Source organism: Pipistrellus kuhlii, unplaced genomic scaffold (assembly GCF_014108245.1).
Source record: "Pipistrellus kuhlii isolate mPipKuh1 unplaced genomic scaffold, mPipKuh1.p scaffold_m20_p_9, whole genome shotgun sequence".
NCBI classification, from domain to species: Eukaryota; Metazoa; Chordata; class Mammalia; order Chiroptera; family Vespertilionidae; genus Pipistrellus; species Pipistrellus kuhlii.
Genome location: NW_023425595.1, coordinates 10049793 through 10064178, shown reverse-complemented (window position 1 = coordinate 10064178; position 14386 = coordinate 10049793). Strand labels below are relative to the sequence as shown.

At 44.1% G+C, this 14386-nt stretch overlaps 1 protein-coding gene across 3 annotated transcripts in view; it reads left to right on the top strand.

The window, feature by feature from the left end:
- Nucleotides 1-3385: 3385 nt before the first annotated feature.
- The window catches only part of CELF1 (CUGBP Elav-like family member 1), a 70578-nt gene continuing 59577 nt past the window's right edge, over nucleotides 3386-14386 (top strand). The window contains exon 1 of one of the 3 annotated variants that reach the window (XR_006740912.1): nucleotides 3386-3533. The gene's annotated coding sequence lies outside the window, so the exon portion shown is untranslated. The remainder of the gene's footprint in view (nucleotides 3534-14386) is intronic. The other 2 variants (XR_006740908.1, XR_006740911.1) reach the window with 2 other exon arrangements.

Below are 14386 nucleotides of genomic sequence, written 5' to 3'. Positions count from 1 at the left end.
TTTAACTGCCACCTAAATCAGTGGTTCTCAAACTTTCTAATGCCGCAACCCTTTCATACAGCTCCTCATGTGTGGTGACCCTCCAACCATAAAACTATTTTCGTTGCTACTTCATAACTTTAATTTTGCTACTGTTATGAATTGTAATGTAAATATCTGATATGCAGGATGTCTTAGACGACCCCTGTGAAAGGGTGGGTCGTTCACCTCCCAAAGGAGTCGCGACCCACAGGTTGAGAACTAAATGCTACAATTAACATTTAATTGTTTCTTTTTTTCATATTTACCCATCAATCCATCCTATTCTTGATACATTTAAAATATACATTTTTTATAAAAGTTGACTCGTCCTATTATTTACTGTTCGGTTACCTTTTTTGTTACTCAACAATATAAGTATTATGACATGTCATTATAGAGAGATAACTACTTAATTGATCATTTTCAAAGAGTTGCACATTATTCCAATATACGGCTTTCAATTCAACTTACAATTTTTTATCGAGTGGCCTGTATATTCCAGACAATATTCCAGCACTTGGGATACATCAGTGAGCAACACCAGGGAGGGCTGCTGTAGCAAATTACCTGTTAATAAATGTGGAAGAAATAAGAAAATTAAAAATCAGTATTTTGCATCCCAGCTAATAAATGTGGAAAGAATGACGGAATTAGAAACTCAGCATTTTGCAATCGCTGATGAAAAAACTGATTCAGTTACCGGTCATCAGTGGATAAAAGCATGAGATGAGACGCTGATAAGAAACTCCCATGGAGGGATCAGACTGAGGCCACCTGAGCTAATGAATTAATCTCGAGGGATAGAAGCAGGACAACCTGACCTCACTGGCCCCCAGAAGTGATGCAGCGTGATGGTCACAGCACCAACTTCAAAGAAGTCCAAGAATCCATTTAAAAATCAGATGTTTAGCACTTTCCCTCCCAGGCGTGCATCTTTGCTTTTCTGTCCTAAACTCAAGGGTCCCCACAGGACTTGCAACCTGGGGAACAGTGGACAGCAGCAGCCCGTCTCAGGCTAACCCCCCTGAACTCGTCTCTAACACCCCTTTTTCCTGACTTTTCAGGGAGCTGACAACAGCTCAGTCTAAGCCCTCTCTTGTTGCTTCTTCTTTCCTAAGCCCTTCCTTGTTTCCCTATCCCCAGCTTTAATAAATGCACTCCCTCTCTCTCTCTCTCTCTCTCTCTCTCTCTCTCTCTCTCTCTCTCTCTCTCTCTCTCTCTCTCTCTCTCTATATATATATATATATATATATATATATATATATATAATTGATTTTTTACAGAGAGGAAGAGAGAGGGACAGAGAGTCAGAACCATCGAGGAGAGAGAAACATCGATCAGCTGCCTCCTGCACACCCCCTACTGGGGATGATGTGCCCGCAACCAAGGCACATGCCCTTGACCGGAATTGAACCTGGGACCCTTCAGTCTGCAGGTCGACCCTCTATCCACTGAGCCAAACCTGTTAGGGCAATGAATGCACTCTTAAGAGACAGCCCTAGCTTGTTTGGCTTGGTGGATAGGGCGTCGACTTGTGGACTGAAGGGTCCCAGGTTCGATTTCAGTCAAGGGCACAATGCCCGGGTTTCAGGTTTGGTCCCCACTGCCTGCAGGAGGCAGCCAATCACTGGTTCTCTCTCATCATTGATGTTTCTATCGCTCTCTCCCTCTTCCTTCCCCTCTGAAATCAATAAAAATATATTAAAAGAAAATTCAGACATTTAATGATGACATTAATTGTGGCAATGTATGTGAAACGTTCTACAAGCTACAAACGTTCCACAAGGGTTTTTTAATTTTTGGATGTTTTCAGTAAATTACACATAAAACTATTACTATGATCATATATTGACAGAATAAATGTATATAAAATGATAAACTACAGAGTATGATTAAGGAATATTACAGCGTAGGACTTAGAGGCTAATTGTTCTGATCCATATGATACCAGAAAACTGTTAGGTTTTTTTTTTTTTTTCCTTCCAAAGAGGAAAAGTGGTGCTTCCAGCACATGGGAAAACCCTTGAGGCTTCTGCTTGGGAGCCCACTTGTTTTTTTGTGGTAAGGTAGGGTATAATCAGTTTTTGTGGCTATAAGAATTATTTGTTCTGGTGAGCCAGATGATGTTACAAAAAAATCATTTGCAAACCCATGAGTTATTTGCATGTTGCTGGTGCCAAGAGGTCTCAGAGCTAAGTTTTATTTGTATTTCACTGTCCCACAAAGTGTAGAACCCGCTGAATAGATGATGTTAGTCTTGCCGAAACCGGTTTCGCTCAGCGGTAGAGCGAAAATCCCTGTGGACTGAGAGGTCCCGGGTTCGATTCCAGCCAAGGGCATGCACTTTGGTTGCGGGCACATCCCCGGTGGGGGGGTGCAGGAGGCAGCTGGTCGATGTTTCTCTCTCATCGACGTTTCTAGCTCTCTATCTCTCTCCCTTCCTCTCTGTAAAAAATCAATAAAATATATATTTTAAAAAATGATGTTAGTCTTAAAAAAAACAAAACAAAACACAAAACTATTGCACTGTTTGCTTTTCATTTATTGTAGATCCCGGGTATTCCTGAGACACTCTGAAGGAGAGCTTTAATGTCCTAACCTGAGTCGTTTAGAAATTTTTTTTTTATAGGGAAAGTTTAGGGCTGGGTCATCTGTGGTTTCTTAATAGAACCCTTATGAGCTTCCTGGCGCTGCAGGGATTTTGGCAAAGTTGTGGGTTCAGACGGCGTATCATCCCGCTAGAAAGCATTCCCCTCATTCTGAAAGCTTGCCATCCATTCACATTCCACAGCTCAGTAAATGAGGAAGAAGGTAGGGACCCTGTCGCGCTCATCTGCTAGGGTAGAAATGAGGGTTCGTCCTGTGCCCAAGGCTGGCCAAGCACACATTCCATTCAACTCATTCATTCATTCATCCATCCATCCATCCATCCATCCATCCATCCATCCATCCATCCATCCATCCAATATTTTATTGTGCTCATAGTGCCCAGCAGGGGGTCCTTGCCCAGCAGGTCATCCAGAGCTCCTGCGGGTGCCGAGCCCAGAGCCGAGATCCCCACCTTCCCCTCCAGGAGAGCCTGGAGACAAAGAGATGCTGCCCCTGCAGCTCCCAAACCGGAGGGTTCCCCGCGGCGGCGGCGGCGGCCCGGGCTTACGGCGCAGTTGCCTTTCCACTCCCCAGCCCGAGGGGGCGCTGCAGCGCCGGGCGCTCGGCCCGCCCCTGTGCCGCTCTGCGCTCCCCTCCGCTCCGCTCACTCCGCTCCCCTCGGCTCCGCGCTGTGGGCGGCTCCGCGGTGGTACGTTCCCCTCGCCGCCGCCCCCTCGGCCCGCCCCGCCGGTGGTAGGCGCCGGAAGTGCCGCCATTTTGGGGTGTTCTGCTCTGGAGGCAGCGGCGGCGGCGGCGGGACGCGGAGGCTCCCCGGGGACTCGGCCTCAGAAGCGGGGCGGCGGCGGCGGCTGAGGAGGCGCAGGCAGCAGCGGAGGCGGCGGCGGGCTCAGGTGCAGCCGCTGGTGAGTGGGGCGGCCGCGGGATAACGGGCCGCGGGTGGGAGGGAGGGAGGGAGGGAGGGAGGGGAAGGAGGCAGAGGGAGGCGCCTCGGGGCGGGTCCGGTCCGGGCGGCGGCGGCCGCTTCTCGGTTCCCCGCGCCCCGGGGTTTGGGGGGGCAGGTCCGCGATCTCCTCCCGCGTGTCGGGGTCTCTTGCTCCCCGGGTGCCGCCGCCGCCGCCGCCGCGCTGGCCCGGCGCGTGCCCCGCCGCCCAGGGAGACCCGCCCTCGTGGCCTCGCTCTCTCCCCGCGCCCTTTGCCTCGCCCTCCGGACCCGGAGGCTGCGTTCCGTGCCCAGGGGGAGCGCCGTCCTCTCTCTCTCTCTTTTTTTTTCCGGCCTCCGTGCCAGACCCAGGCTGCCTGCCCGCCCGCCCGGGACACCCTGCCGCCGCTCCTGTCGGCCCACGTGTTCTGGGTGCTCACCCCCCGGAGGGCCGGGACCCCCGCCCCCGGGTGGCAGCGCGTCTCCCCCGGAGCCTCGGGAGCCCGGGGCGGCTCGTCCCAGACCCGCTCGGGCCTCGGCCCGCCCCCCTCCCCCACCGGGTGCGCGCCCAGCCGGGGCCTAGCAGCGGGGCTGGGTCTCGCCCCCCCACGGGGCGCGGGGAGCCGGGCTCCGGGTGGCAAAGCCGGTGGTGGGTGTCTCGGCTGGGGTCCTCGGGTCTGGGTGCTGTTTGAATTCTCCTAAGGCGAATGCACGAGCTTTTTTTTTTTTTTTTTTTTTTTTTTTAAAGGAACTTTGCGTTGGTCCACCCACCGCTCATCCTCATAGTTGGTGGGGAGTCTGTTTCAGCAAAAATGGAATCTTTTTTTTTTCTCGGCCCGCAGAGTTGATGCTGTGCTTGGCCTTGCCCTCGAGTCAAGGCTGCATCGCAGGTTTAAGACGCGCGGAATGTCAGAGGTTACGGAAAGCCAACGGCTCCTTTACGGCAACTTCACCTTTTACAGGCTTTTTTCCTTTCCCCCCCACTCTTTTGATTCTCTAAGAATGGGGAGGCTTTTTTTTTTTTTTATTTTTTTATCGCATTCTTCCACCTTTTCCACAAGTGTTGGGTGGACTGGTTACCAGTGTGGCGTCTGTCTCCCAGAGTTCTCTGTAGCGCTTCGGTCTCTTCTGAAATTCTTGGTGAGGGAGGAAGAAAAGGTGTGTTTCTCCGCTTAGAGTCGCCCGGGGCTCTTTCTGTTTTAGCATTAGGCTCCTCCCTACTCAGGGCTTCGGATACTCCCAACAAATTGCTGTTTTCTTCTGCCCTTTTATGAGCCCACGTGGGAAAATCACAGAAGTTACGGTAGCATGCAGAAACTATTGCTTTGGTCACCCCCCCTCCCTCCGTGTCCGTTTTTATATTCTTCTAACTGGACAGTGTGTGGTTTCTGATCGCGAGCTAGCCAAGATTGAATCGGACCTTTCAGCTGTTGCTTTAACCGGGAAGTTCCTCCTGACTGTATGTATGCCACCTGTTTCCATTAAAAAATGACTGTTGGTCACACTGGCTGGTTTGGCTCAGTGGATAGAGCCTCTGCCTGTGGACGGAAGGATCCAGGGTTTGATTCTGGTCAAGGGCATGCACCTCGGTTGCAGGCTCATTGCCTGGCCCGGCTTGGGGCGCGTGCAGGAGGCTACCAGTCCATATCTCTCTCTCCCACATGGATGTTTCTCTCTGTCTCTCCTCCCTTTCACTTTCTAAAAATCAATGGGAAAAATATCCTCGGGTGTTGATTAACCCCGCCCTTCCCAAAATAAATAAGTAAATGACTGTTGGCCAAGAGGATAAGCCCCAACTTCTCTCCAGCCATTTTTTTTTTTCAATTTTAATTTCCCCATTATTGATTAAGGTATCACATAATTGTCTTCATCCCCCCATTCCTATCCCCCACTCCTCCCCACTCATGCCCCCAACCCCCAGTTGTCCTTGACCACTGGTTAGGCTCATATGTAGGCACACAGGTCCCAACCATTCTTTTTAAAAAAAAAAAATTTTTTTTTATTGATTTCACGATGAGAGAATAATTGATCAGCTGCTGCCTGCATGCCCCTAATGGGAATCGAGCCCACAACCTGGGCATGTGCTCTGACTGTGAATGGAACCATGACCTGCTAGTTCATAGGTCTACACCCAACCACTGAACCACCCCAACTGGGCCAACCATTCATTCCTGCCTACGGGGATTTTCTTCTAGATACTATCTCTATCTCTGGACTAAAAATCCATTAGCACGTGGGGCTCCTAGAGGTAGAATACATATTTTCCTCTTCACTATTTTTATTGTCTAAAGTTTTACATATATCTCCTTTTTTCTGCTTGACCTCCTTCCCCACCAGCCAGTCCACCCAGGCAAGCCACATTGCCACACCGCCCCAGTGTCTGTGTCCATTGGTTATGCTAATATGTATGCATACAAGTCCTTTGGTCGCTCTCTAACCACCCCCTCCCTGTTCAACTGTTTTATTGATTTTTTTTTTTTTTAAACAGAGTTAGGGAGAGGGAGAGGGATAGGGAGTTAGAAACATCTATGAGAAACATCGATTCAGCTACCTCCTGCACACTCGACTGAGGATATGCCCAAAATGATGGTACATGCCCTTGATGGGAATCGAACCTGGGACTCTTCCGTCTGCAGGCTGACTATCCACTGAGCCAAACTGGTTAGGGCCCTGGTCGGCAAACTGTGTGAGCCACATGCAACTCTTTGGCCCCTTGAGTGTGGCTCTTCCACAAAATACGACAGCCTGGGCGAGTCTGTTTTGAAGAAGTGGCTTAGAAGAAATTCAAGTTTACAAAATTTGGCTCTCAAAAGAAATTTCTATCGTTGTACTGTTGATATTTGGCTCTGTTGACTAATGAGTTTGCTGACCACTGGGTTAGGGCAACTCTTCACTTTTTAGATGAGGAAACCAAGGCCTCCAGAGGTTAAGTGACTGCCCAAGGTTACATAGCAAGTCTCTTCAGATTTTTAAAAACTGTGTCATGCAAATTGCTCTTTAAAATATGATGGAATGGAAAGAGCCCTGAGCTTGAAGTTAGAAGGCCTGGATTGTAATCCTTGCTCTGTCAGGTACTATCTATACATTCTGGATCAAGTAATTGTTCTGAACCTTTTATTCTAATTTGCAAAATGGAGAAAATGTGTCTACCTCACACATGGTACTAATCCAGCTTTAGTGCTTTAGCATGTGAAAGAGCCCGCGGTATAATAGGCAGACAGTGAATTTTTGAGTTAGCTGATTAGTTTATTTTTATAAAATTTCTGTTTATTGTTACAGAAGTTACAGATTCATTATAAAAAATATAGGTAAGCAAAAAAGGCAGAAACTCACCCTAGTCCTTCCTCTCAGATAATTATTGTTATTCAATCTTTATCTTATCATCCTTTTGATATGCTATAGAAATGCTTATTTTACCAAAAGAAGCTTATCTAGTAGCAATTTTGTGTTGTGTTTTTAAGATTTAATAATAAGTGATAGGCATGGTTTAACAACCACATTTTAAATAGTGTTCTGTATTTAACAGCTCCAGCACCAGTGAGGTAGGTCAGTGGACATCCCAGTATAGGAGCAGAGAAGCTGCTCTTTTAAACATATGCTGACCTGGAAGAGGAGGAGAGGAAGGGCACAGACCTAACATTTATTGTATGTCTGTGGTGCGCTTTAAAGTAAAAAAAGACTTGGGCTCTGCTGCTAAATGTGGAGTGTGAATCCGGAATCCCATACCCCTTCTTGTGAATGCTACTGCGGCTTCTTTAACTTTGACTGGGAGGCTGGACCTAATAAGAGCTTTGGAAAGGGGGAAGAGAAGAGCTGTCACCTGGAGGCCAGGATACATTTGGAAGAAATAGGAGCACTAGGCTCCTCTCTGCTTTGGGTACTACCAACAAATGGCTGTCTCTTCTGCCTTTTATTTTTTAACAGCTTTCTTGAGATATAATTCACATAACATAATTCAGTGGTTTCTTGATAAAATAATGATTTTTTAATTGACATATATACAACAAAATTTGCCATTTTAACCAATTTTTATATTTGCATTTTTTAATATAAACTTTATCACCCTTGTTTTGTTTTATAAAATTTTATATTTATTTATTTATTTATTTAAATATATATATTTTTTCAGGTAGGAAGGAGGAGAGAGAGAGAAACATCAATGATGAGAATCATTAATGGCTGCCTCCTGCATGCCCCCTACTGGGAATCGAGCCCGCAACCTGAACATGTACCCTGCCCAGGAATCAAACAGTGATCTCCTGGTTCATGGGTTGAGGCTCAAACACTGAACCATGTTGGCCAGGGTGTCTTTATTTTTGAAAGTATTACAGATGTGTGTCGTTCCCCCCCCCTCCCCCCATTCACCCTCTCTACCCTGCCTGTTCCTGCCCTCTACCCTGGCCTTAACCACATGCTATTATCAGTGTCCATGGGATGTGCACATATGAATATAAGTTCTTGGATTGGTCTCATCCCTCGCACCCTCCCCCCTCTGAAATGCAACAGTCTGTCGCATGTCCTTATCCCACCCCCCCAGTGTCTTGTGTCCATTGGTTGTGCTTTATATGCATGCATACAAGTCCTTCGGTTGATCTCTTTCCCTCCCAACACCCCCCAGCCTTCCTGCGGTAATTTGACAGTCTATTCGATGCTTTACTGCCTCTGTGTCTTTCTTTTTGTTCATCAGGTTATAATAATCTTTATTTTTCATAAATGAGTGAGATCATGTGGTATTTTTCTTCATTGCTAACTATTTTTAAAAAAATATTTTAAATTGATTTTTAGAGAGAAAGGGAGAGGGGGAGAAAGAAAGAGAAACATCAGTGTGAGAGTGACACATTGATCATCTGTCCCCTGCACACTCCCCATGAGGGATAGAGCCACCACCCAAGCATGTGCTCTGATTCGGAATTGAACCAGCAAATCCTCAATGCATCAGATGTCACCACCCAGCTGAGCCCCACCGGCCAGGGCCATCTTAACAGTTTCTGAGTATAGTTTTGTGACATTAAATTCATTCACATTGTTGGAAATATCTACAGAATTTCTGTCTTGATAATCTGAAAAGTTTATAATCCCATCAATAGCATAAGGGCTACTGGTGGGATTATATGTATGTTTGTTTTTTAATATATTTTATTGATATTTTACAGAGAGAAAGGGAGAGGGGTAGAGATTTAGAAACATCGATGAGAAAGAATCATCAGTCATCTGCCTCCTGCACACTCCTTACTGGGTATGTGCCTGCAGCCAAGGTTCATGCACTTGACCAGAATCGAACCTGGGACCCTTGAGTCTGCAGGCAGACGTTCTATCCACTGAACCAAACCGGTTAAGGCTGTATGTGGTCTTTAAAAATATTTATTTATTTATTTATTTATTTAGAGGAAGGGGGAGAGAGAAACAGACATCGATTTGTTCCACCTATTCATGCACTGACAGGTTGATCCTATATGTGCCCTGATCCTGGGCCAAACCTGCAACCTAGTCACATTGGGATGACATTCTAACCAACTGAGCTACCCCTGTTTTTAAAACTTTAAAGAAAAGTGTAGCTATCCTGATGGGGGTGATATCTCATTGTGGTTTTGAGAGTAATTTAAAACAAATGTTTTTATTTATTTTTAGAGAAAGAGGAAGGGAGAGGGATAGAAACATGGATGAGAGAGTAACAATGATTGGTTGCCTCCTTTTACCCCCTACTGGGGAACTAGCCTGCAACCTGGACATGTGCTCCGAGAACTGGTGACCTCTTGGTTCATGGGCCAATGCTCAGCCACACCAACGGGGCTTCATTGTGGTTTTGATATGCATTTTTCTGATTAATGATGTTGAACATTATGCTTGTTGGCCAATGCTTTCAAGTTTTTTGCTCATTTTTAAATTAGGTTGTTTTGTTGTTGAATTACAGTTTGTTTTTTTAAAATATATTTTATTGATTTTTGACAGGAAGGGACAGGGATAGAGAGTTAGAAACATCGATGAGAAACATTGATCAGCTGCCTCCTGCACGCCCCCGACTGGGGATGTGCCTGCAACCAAGGTACATGCCCTTGATTGGAATAGAATCCGGGCCTCTTCAGTCCGCAGGCAGATGCTCCATCCACTGAGCCAAACCAGTGAGGGCAAGAATTACAGTTTTTTGTATATTCTGAATATTAATCTCTTATTAAATAAATGATTTGAACATACTTTCTTCCATTCTGTAGGCTGCCTTTTCGCTTTATTGATTGTGTCCTTTAAAAAAACTTAATATTGCCCAGCTGGTGTTTCTCAGTGGTGCAGCATTGACCTATGAACCAGGAGGTCATGGTTTGATTCTGGGTGGTGGGCTCAATCCCCAGTGGAGGATGTGCAGGAGGCAGCCCATCAGTAATTCTCTGTCATTGATTTTTCTATCTCCCTTTCTCTTCTCTCTGAAATCAATTAAAAAAATACCTTTTGAAAAACCATTTTTTTTTGTGTTTTTTTTTTTTTTAAGTTTGAAGTCCTCTCATTTGTCTGTTTTTTATTTTGTTGCTTGTCCTTTTGGTTTTATACCTGAAAAATCATGCCAAATCCAAAACCATGAAACTTTCCCCTTGTTTTCTTTTAGGAGTTTTATAGTTTTAGATTTTAGGTTTAGGTCAAGTATATTCACAGTATTGTACAGTGACCACCACTGTCATTTTTCAGAATCTTTTTTCACTCCAAATGGAAACTTTCTAACCATTAAATAATAAACACCCGATTTTCCCTTCCTCTGAGCCCTTGGTAAATTCTAATCCAGTCCCCGCCAACCTTTCGTACCTCACGGACCACCAGTTTTCCATAGACCACAGGTTGGTGACCGCTGCTCTAGTCCACTTACTGTCTGTATGAATTTACCTCTTCTAGGTATTTCATGTAACTAGAACCCTACAATATTGTCCTTTAGTATCTGGCTTATTTCACTTAGCAATAAATTTCACTCATTTCATCCATGTTGTAGCATGTATGCATCAGGACTTTATTCCTTTTTGTGTCTGATTTCCTCTGCTTCTTGGAGATTATTGTGTACAGTGATGTCCCTTGATAGTTCTTCCTCTCTTGGAGCTCTACAAAAGCTGCTGAATTGATTAGAATTCATGCTCTTTCTGTGGATTGTCACACAGGTATGTCCACCACCAAGCTCAAATCTCTTAAAAAATCAAACATATCAGGGTGCTTAAAAGAACATAACAATAGCCGGCACCGGTTTGGCTCAGTGGATAGAGCGTCGGCTTGCAGACTGAGGGGTCCCGGGTTCGATTCCGGTCAAGGGCATGTACCTTGGTTGCGGGCACATCCCCAGTGGGGGGTGTGCAAGAGGCAGCTGGTCGATGACTCTCTCTCATCGATGTTTCTAACTTTCTATCCCTCTCTCTTTCTCTCTGTGAAAAATCAATAAAATATATATTAAAAAAAATATAACAATAAACCAAATTACAAACAATAGCACCACTTCTAATTTATTTATTTTAAAATATATTTTATTGATTTTTTTACAGAGAGGAAGAGAGAGGGATAGTTAGAAACATCGATCAGCCGCCTCCTGTTACCCCCACCCCCCCCCCCCCCCCCCCCCCCCCGGGATGTGCCCGCAACCAAGGTACATGCCCTTGGCTGGAATCGAACCTGGGACCTTTCAGTCTGCAGGCCGACGCTCAGACAAACCGGTTTCGGCATGAATCATTTTTTTGTTCAAAACTATTCTTTGAGTCTTATTTTTATAACAGTTAGACATTGAATCTATCATGGAAGTTCAAGTATTTCAGGAATTATAATTTGAACCAAGAATTAACTTTATAGCCTTTCCCAATAGAACTTCTAACAAATTCTGAAGTTGATTGATAGTAATGTAATCCTAGAGGTGCTGTGGTACACAGCAAGTAAAATAGAATCAAATTTTTGGAAAAAACCTGGAGAAGTAGTCTTTTCCATAATTGAGAGTTGATTATTTGATCTTTGAGTTCTTACAATGAAAACTTGGGGTTTCAAAAAACGATGTGACTTGAATGGGGCCTGTAAGTATAGCCTGGGAGGAATAGATGTGACAGCTCAAGCCAGTGGGCTTAAAAATTGGTGCCATCACTGTGTGTGGCCTTAACATTTTTGGGTCTGTTTTCCTGTCTTTAAGATAGAGATACCAACCTGAAATGATAATGTGAGAGTTAATTGAGATAACTTACGCTGGGCGCTGAACAGTGCCTGGTATGGTGTTGATAATGCTATTTCCTTTTTTTATGTGTAGAACATGGGCATATATTACTCATTGCATAGGTCAGTAATGCAGTTCAAATAAAACAACATTTAAAATGCCATACATAAAAAGTAGCTATTAATTCGGTGTTCTTTTTGTTTTTTCCTTTTTGGGTGTATTTTGTTTTGCATTTTCCTTTGTCTTTTGTGGCTTAAGGGATGAGACATTGTTTCCTGATGTCCAATTTGTGCATTTGAGATGTTTTGCTGCACAAGGCATCCTTACCATAGAACCTTTTAGCTTATTGTTCCCTTTGGAATCCTTGGGTAATGTGGTTTCCTAGATTCATTTTCACTGTCTACTTTATGAGAGTCTATTGGTAGAAAACTGAAAATGCAAATGAGTATATAATTGGATTTGTAGTAGGGACACCTGGGTCTCTTCCTAAGCAGGTAACCAGTTTTAGGGAGGGAGGGAGGAATAAAGTTTGTAATGTAGAGGAAAGAGTTAATCAATTTGGGCTATTTGCTTTGTAAACTGTCTTGTACCAACAATCCTTATTTGAGCTTTGTAGTTTGCTACAGACAATTTTCTTGATGAGATCTTTATAATTGTAACTTTATCCTTGCCATGAAATTGGCTATTAGAATCTCTTTAAAGTAGGGGTTTCCTTACAGAATTGTTTCATTGTTATCTTTAATCCTCACCTGAGGACATGCTGAGAGAGAGAGAGAGAGAGAGAGAGGGGGGGGGGGAGGGGGGGAGACAGACAGACACACACACACACACATACCCAGGTAAATAAGCCCTGACCTGACTGAATTCGATTCCTGTTGATGCATGGATGACGCTCAGTTGATCAACCAACTGAGCCACTCTGGCTGGGCCTGTTGATTTTATACCTCTTTGAGTTCCAGACCTGTAATATTTTCCAAGGATGCTTTATATCCATTATAAACTTCATATTGATTTAACATTTTTTTCCTGCTAAGAATTAAATCTTTAATTCTCCTAAAAATTTTATTTCTCAAGCAAGAAGGATAAACACCAACATTTCCTCTGGGCATTGGGACATGGATGATTTTTTCTTCTTCATACTTATTATGTTTTTGTTTGTTTGTTTGGTTTGGTTTTTTGTTTAGAGAGAGGGGAATGGAGAGGGAGAAAGAAACATCAGTGGGTTGTCTGCTTTCATACCCTCTATGGGCAATCAAGCCCACAACCTGGGCATGTGCCCTTTCCAGGAATTGAATCGGCAACATTTCGGTGAGTGGGATAATACCCAGCAAATGAGACACATTGGCCAGGGTTGTTCTTAAAGTTTTGTGTTTGTTTTTTAAAAAATATATATATATTATTGATTTTGTACAGAGAGGAAGGGAGAGAGATAGAGAGTTAGAAACATCATTGAGAGAGAGTCATCTATCAGCTGCTTCTTGCACACCCCCTACTGGGGATGTGCCTGCAACCAAGGTACATGCCCTTGACCGGAATCGAACCCGGGACCTTTCAGTCCCCATGCTGACGCTCTATCCATTGAGCCAAACCAGTTTCGGCGTGTTTTTGAAGTTTTATTTAAAGAATATTAATTTTGACGAGACCGGTTTGGCTCAGTGGATAGAGCGTCGGCTTGGGGACCGAGGGGTCCCAGGTTCGATTCCGGTCAAGGGCATGTACCTTGGTTGCGGCCATATCCCCAGTGGGGAGTGTGCAAGAGGCAGCTGATCAATGACTCTCTCTCATTGATGTCTCTAACTCTCTATCTCTCTCCCTTCCTCTCTGTACAAAATCAATAAAATATATTTAAAAAAATGAGGATAAAGAATATTAATTTCATGTTACTTTTGGTGTAGTGCTTCTCTCTGATGCTTTGCCAGATCAGCATTGAAGGTTTTTTTTTTAAACAAGTTTTAAAGATTATTTGTTTATAACTACTACTTTTAGACATAATAAAATAATACTGCTTTTTCAAATAGGAAACTTAAAGTAAGCCATTATTTTTAAAGAATTTTTTGAGGCCCAGCAGGCGTGACTCAGTGGTTGAGTGTTGACCTGTGAGCCAGAAGGTCGCTGTTCCATTCCTGGTTATGGCACAATCCCCAGTGTGGGGCGTGCAGGATGCCAATAGATGATTATCGCTCATCTTTGATGTTTCTCTCTATTCCTCTCTGAAGTCAATAAAAATACATTAAAATTCTTTTGTGTGTGAGGCATAAGAGTTCCCTTTTTCTTTTCTAGGGAAGTAATACATTTAGTGTCCTGGTTGTTCTCTCTTAAAAAAAGATTAATGGACTTGAGTGGAATACAATGATGTGGGCTGAATGGCAGTGGAGACTTGAAACAAAGGGTAATGGTGAGTGGCTGTGTGCCCAGTTGATGGAATCTGTCTGGTCTCTGCTCAGTAACTTCACAAATGATCTGTAATAGGAGCATCACAGTGGAGTTTTTTTTCTTTGAGAAATGTTAATGAAGAAGGTAGGGAAACTCTGAGAAAGACAGTTTAATGCTTCTAATTTGATTTTTTGTTTTCTTCCTGTGATCATTTAGTTTTTTAAGTTGAAAGATTTTATTCCAGAAAAATGTAAACTTTCCCTGTAATATTAATCAATGAGCAAGAATTAAAAAGTGACAAGAGC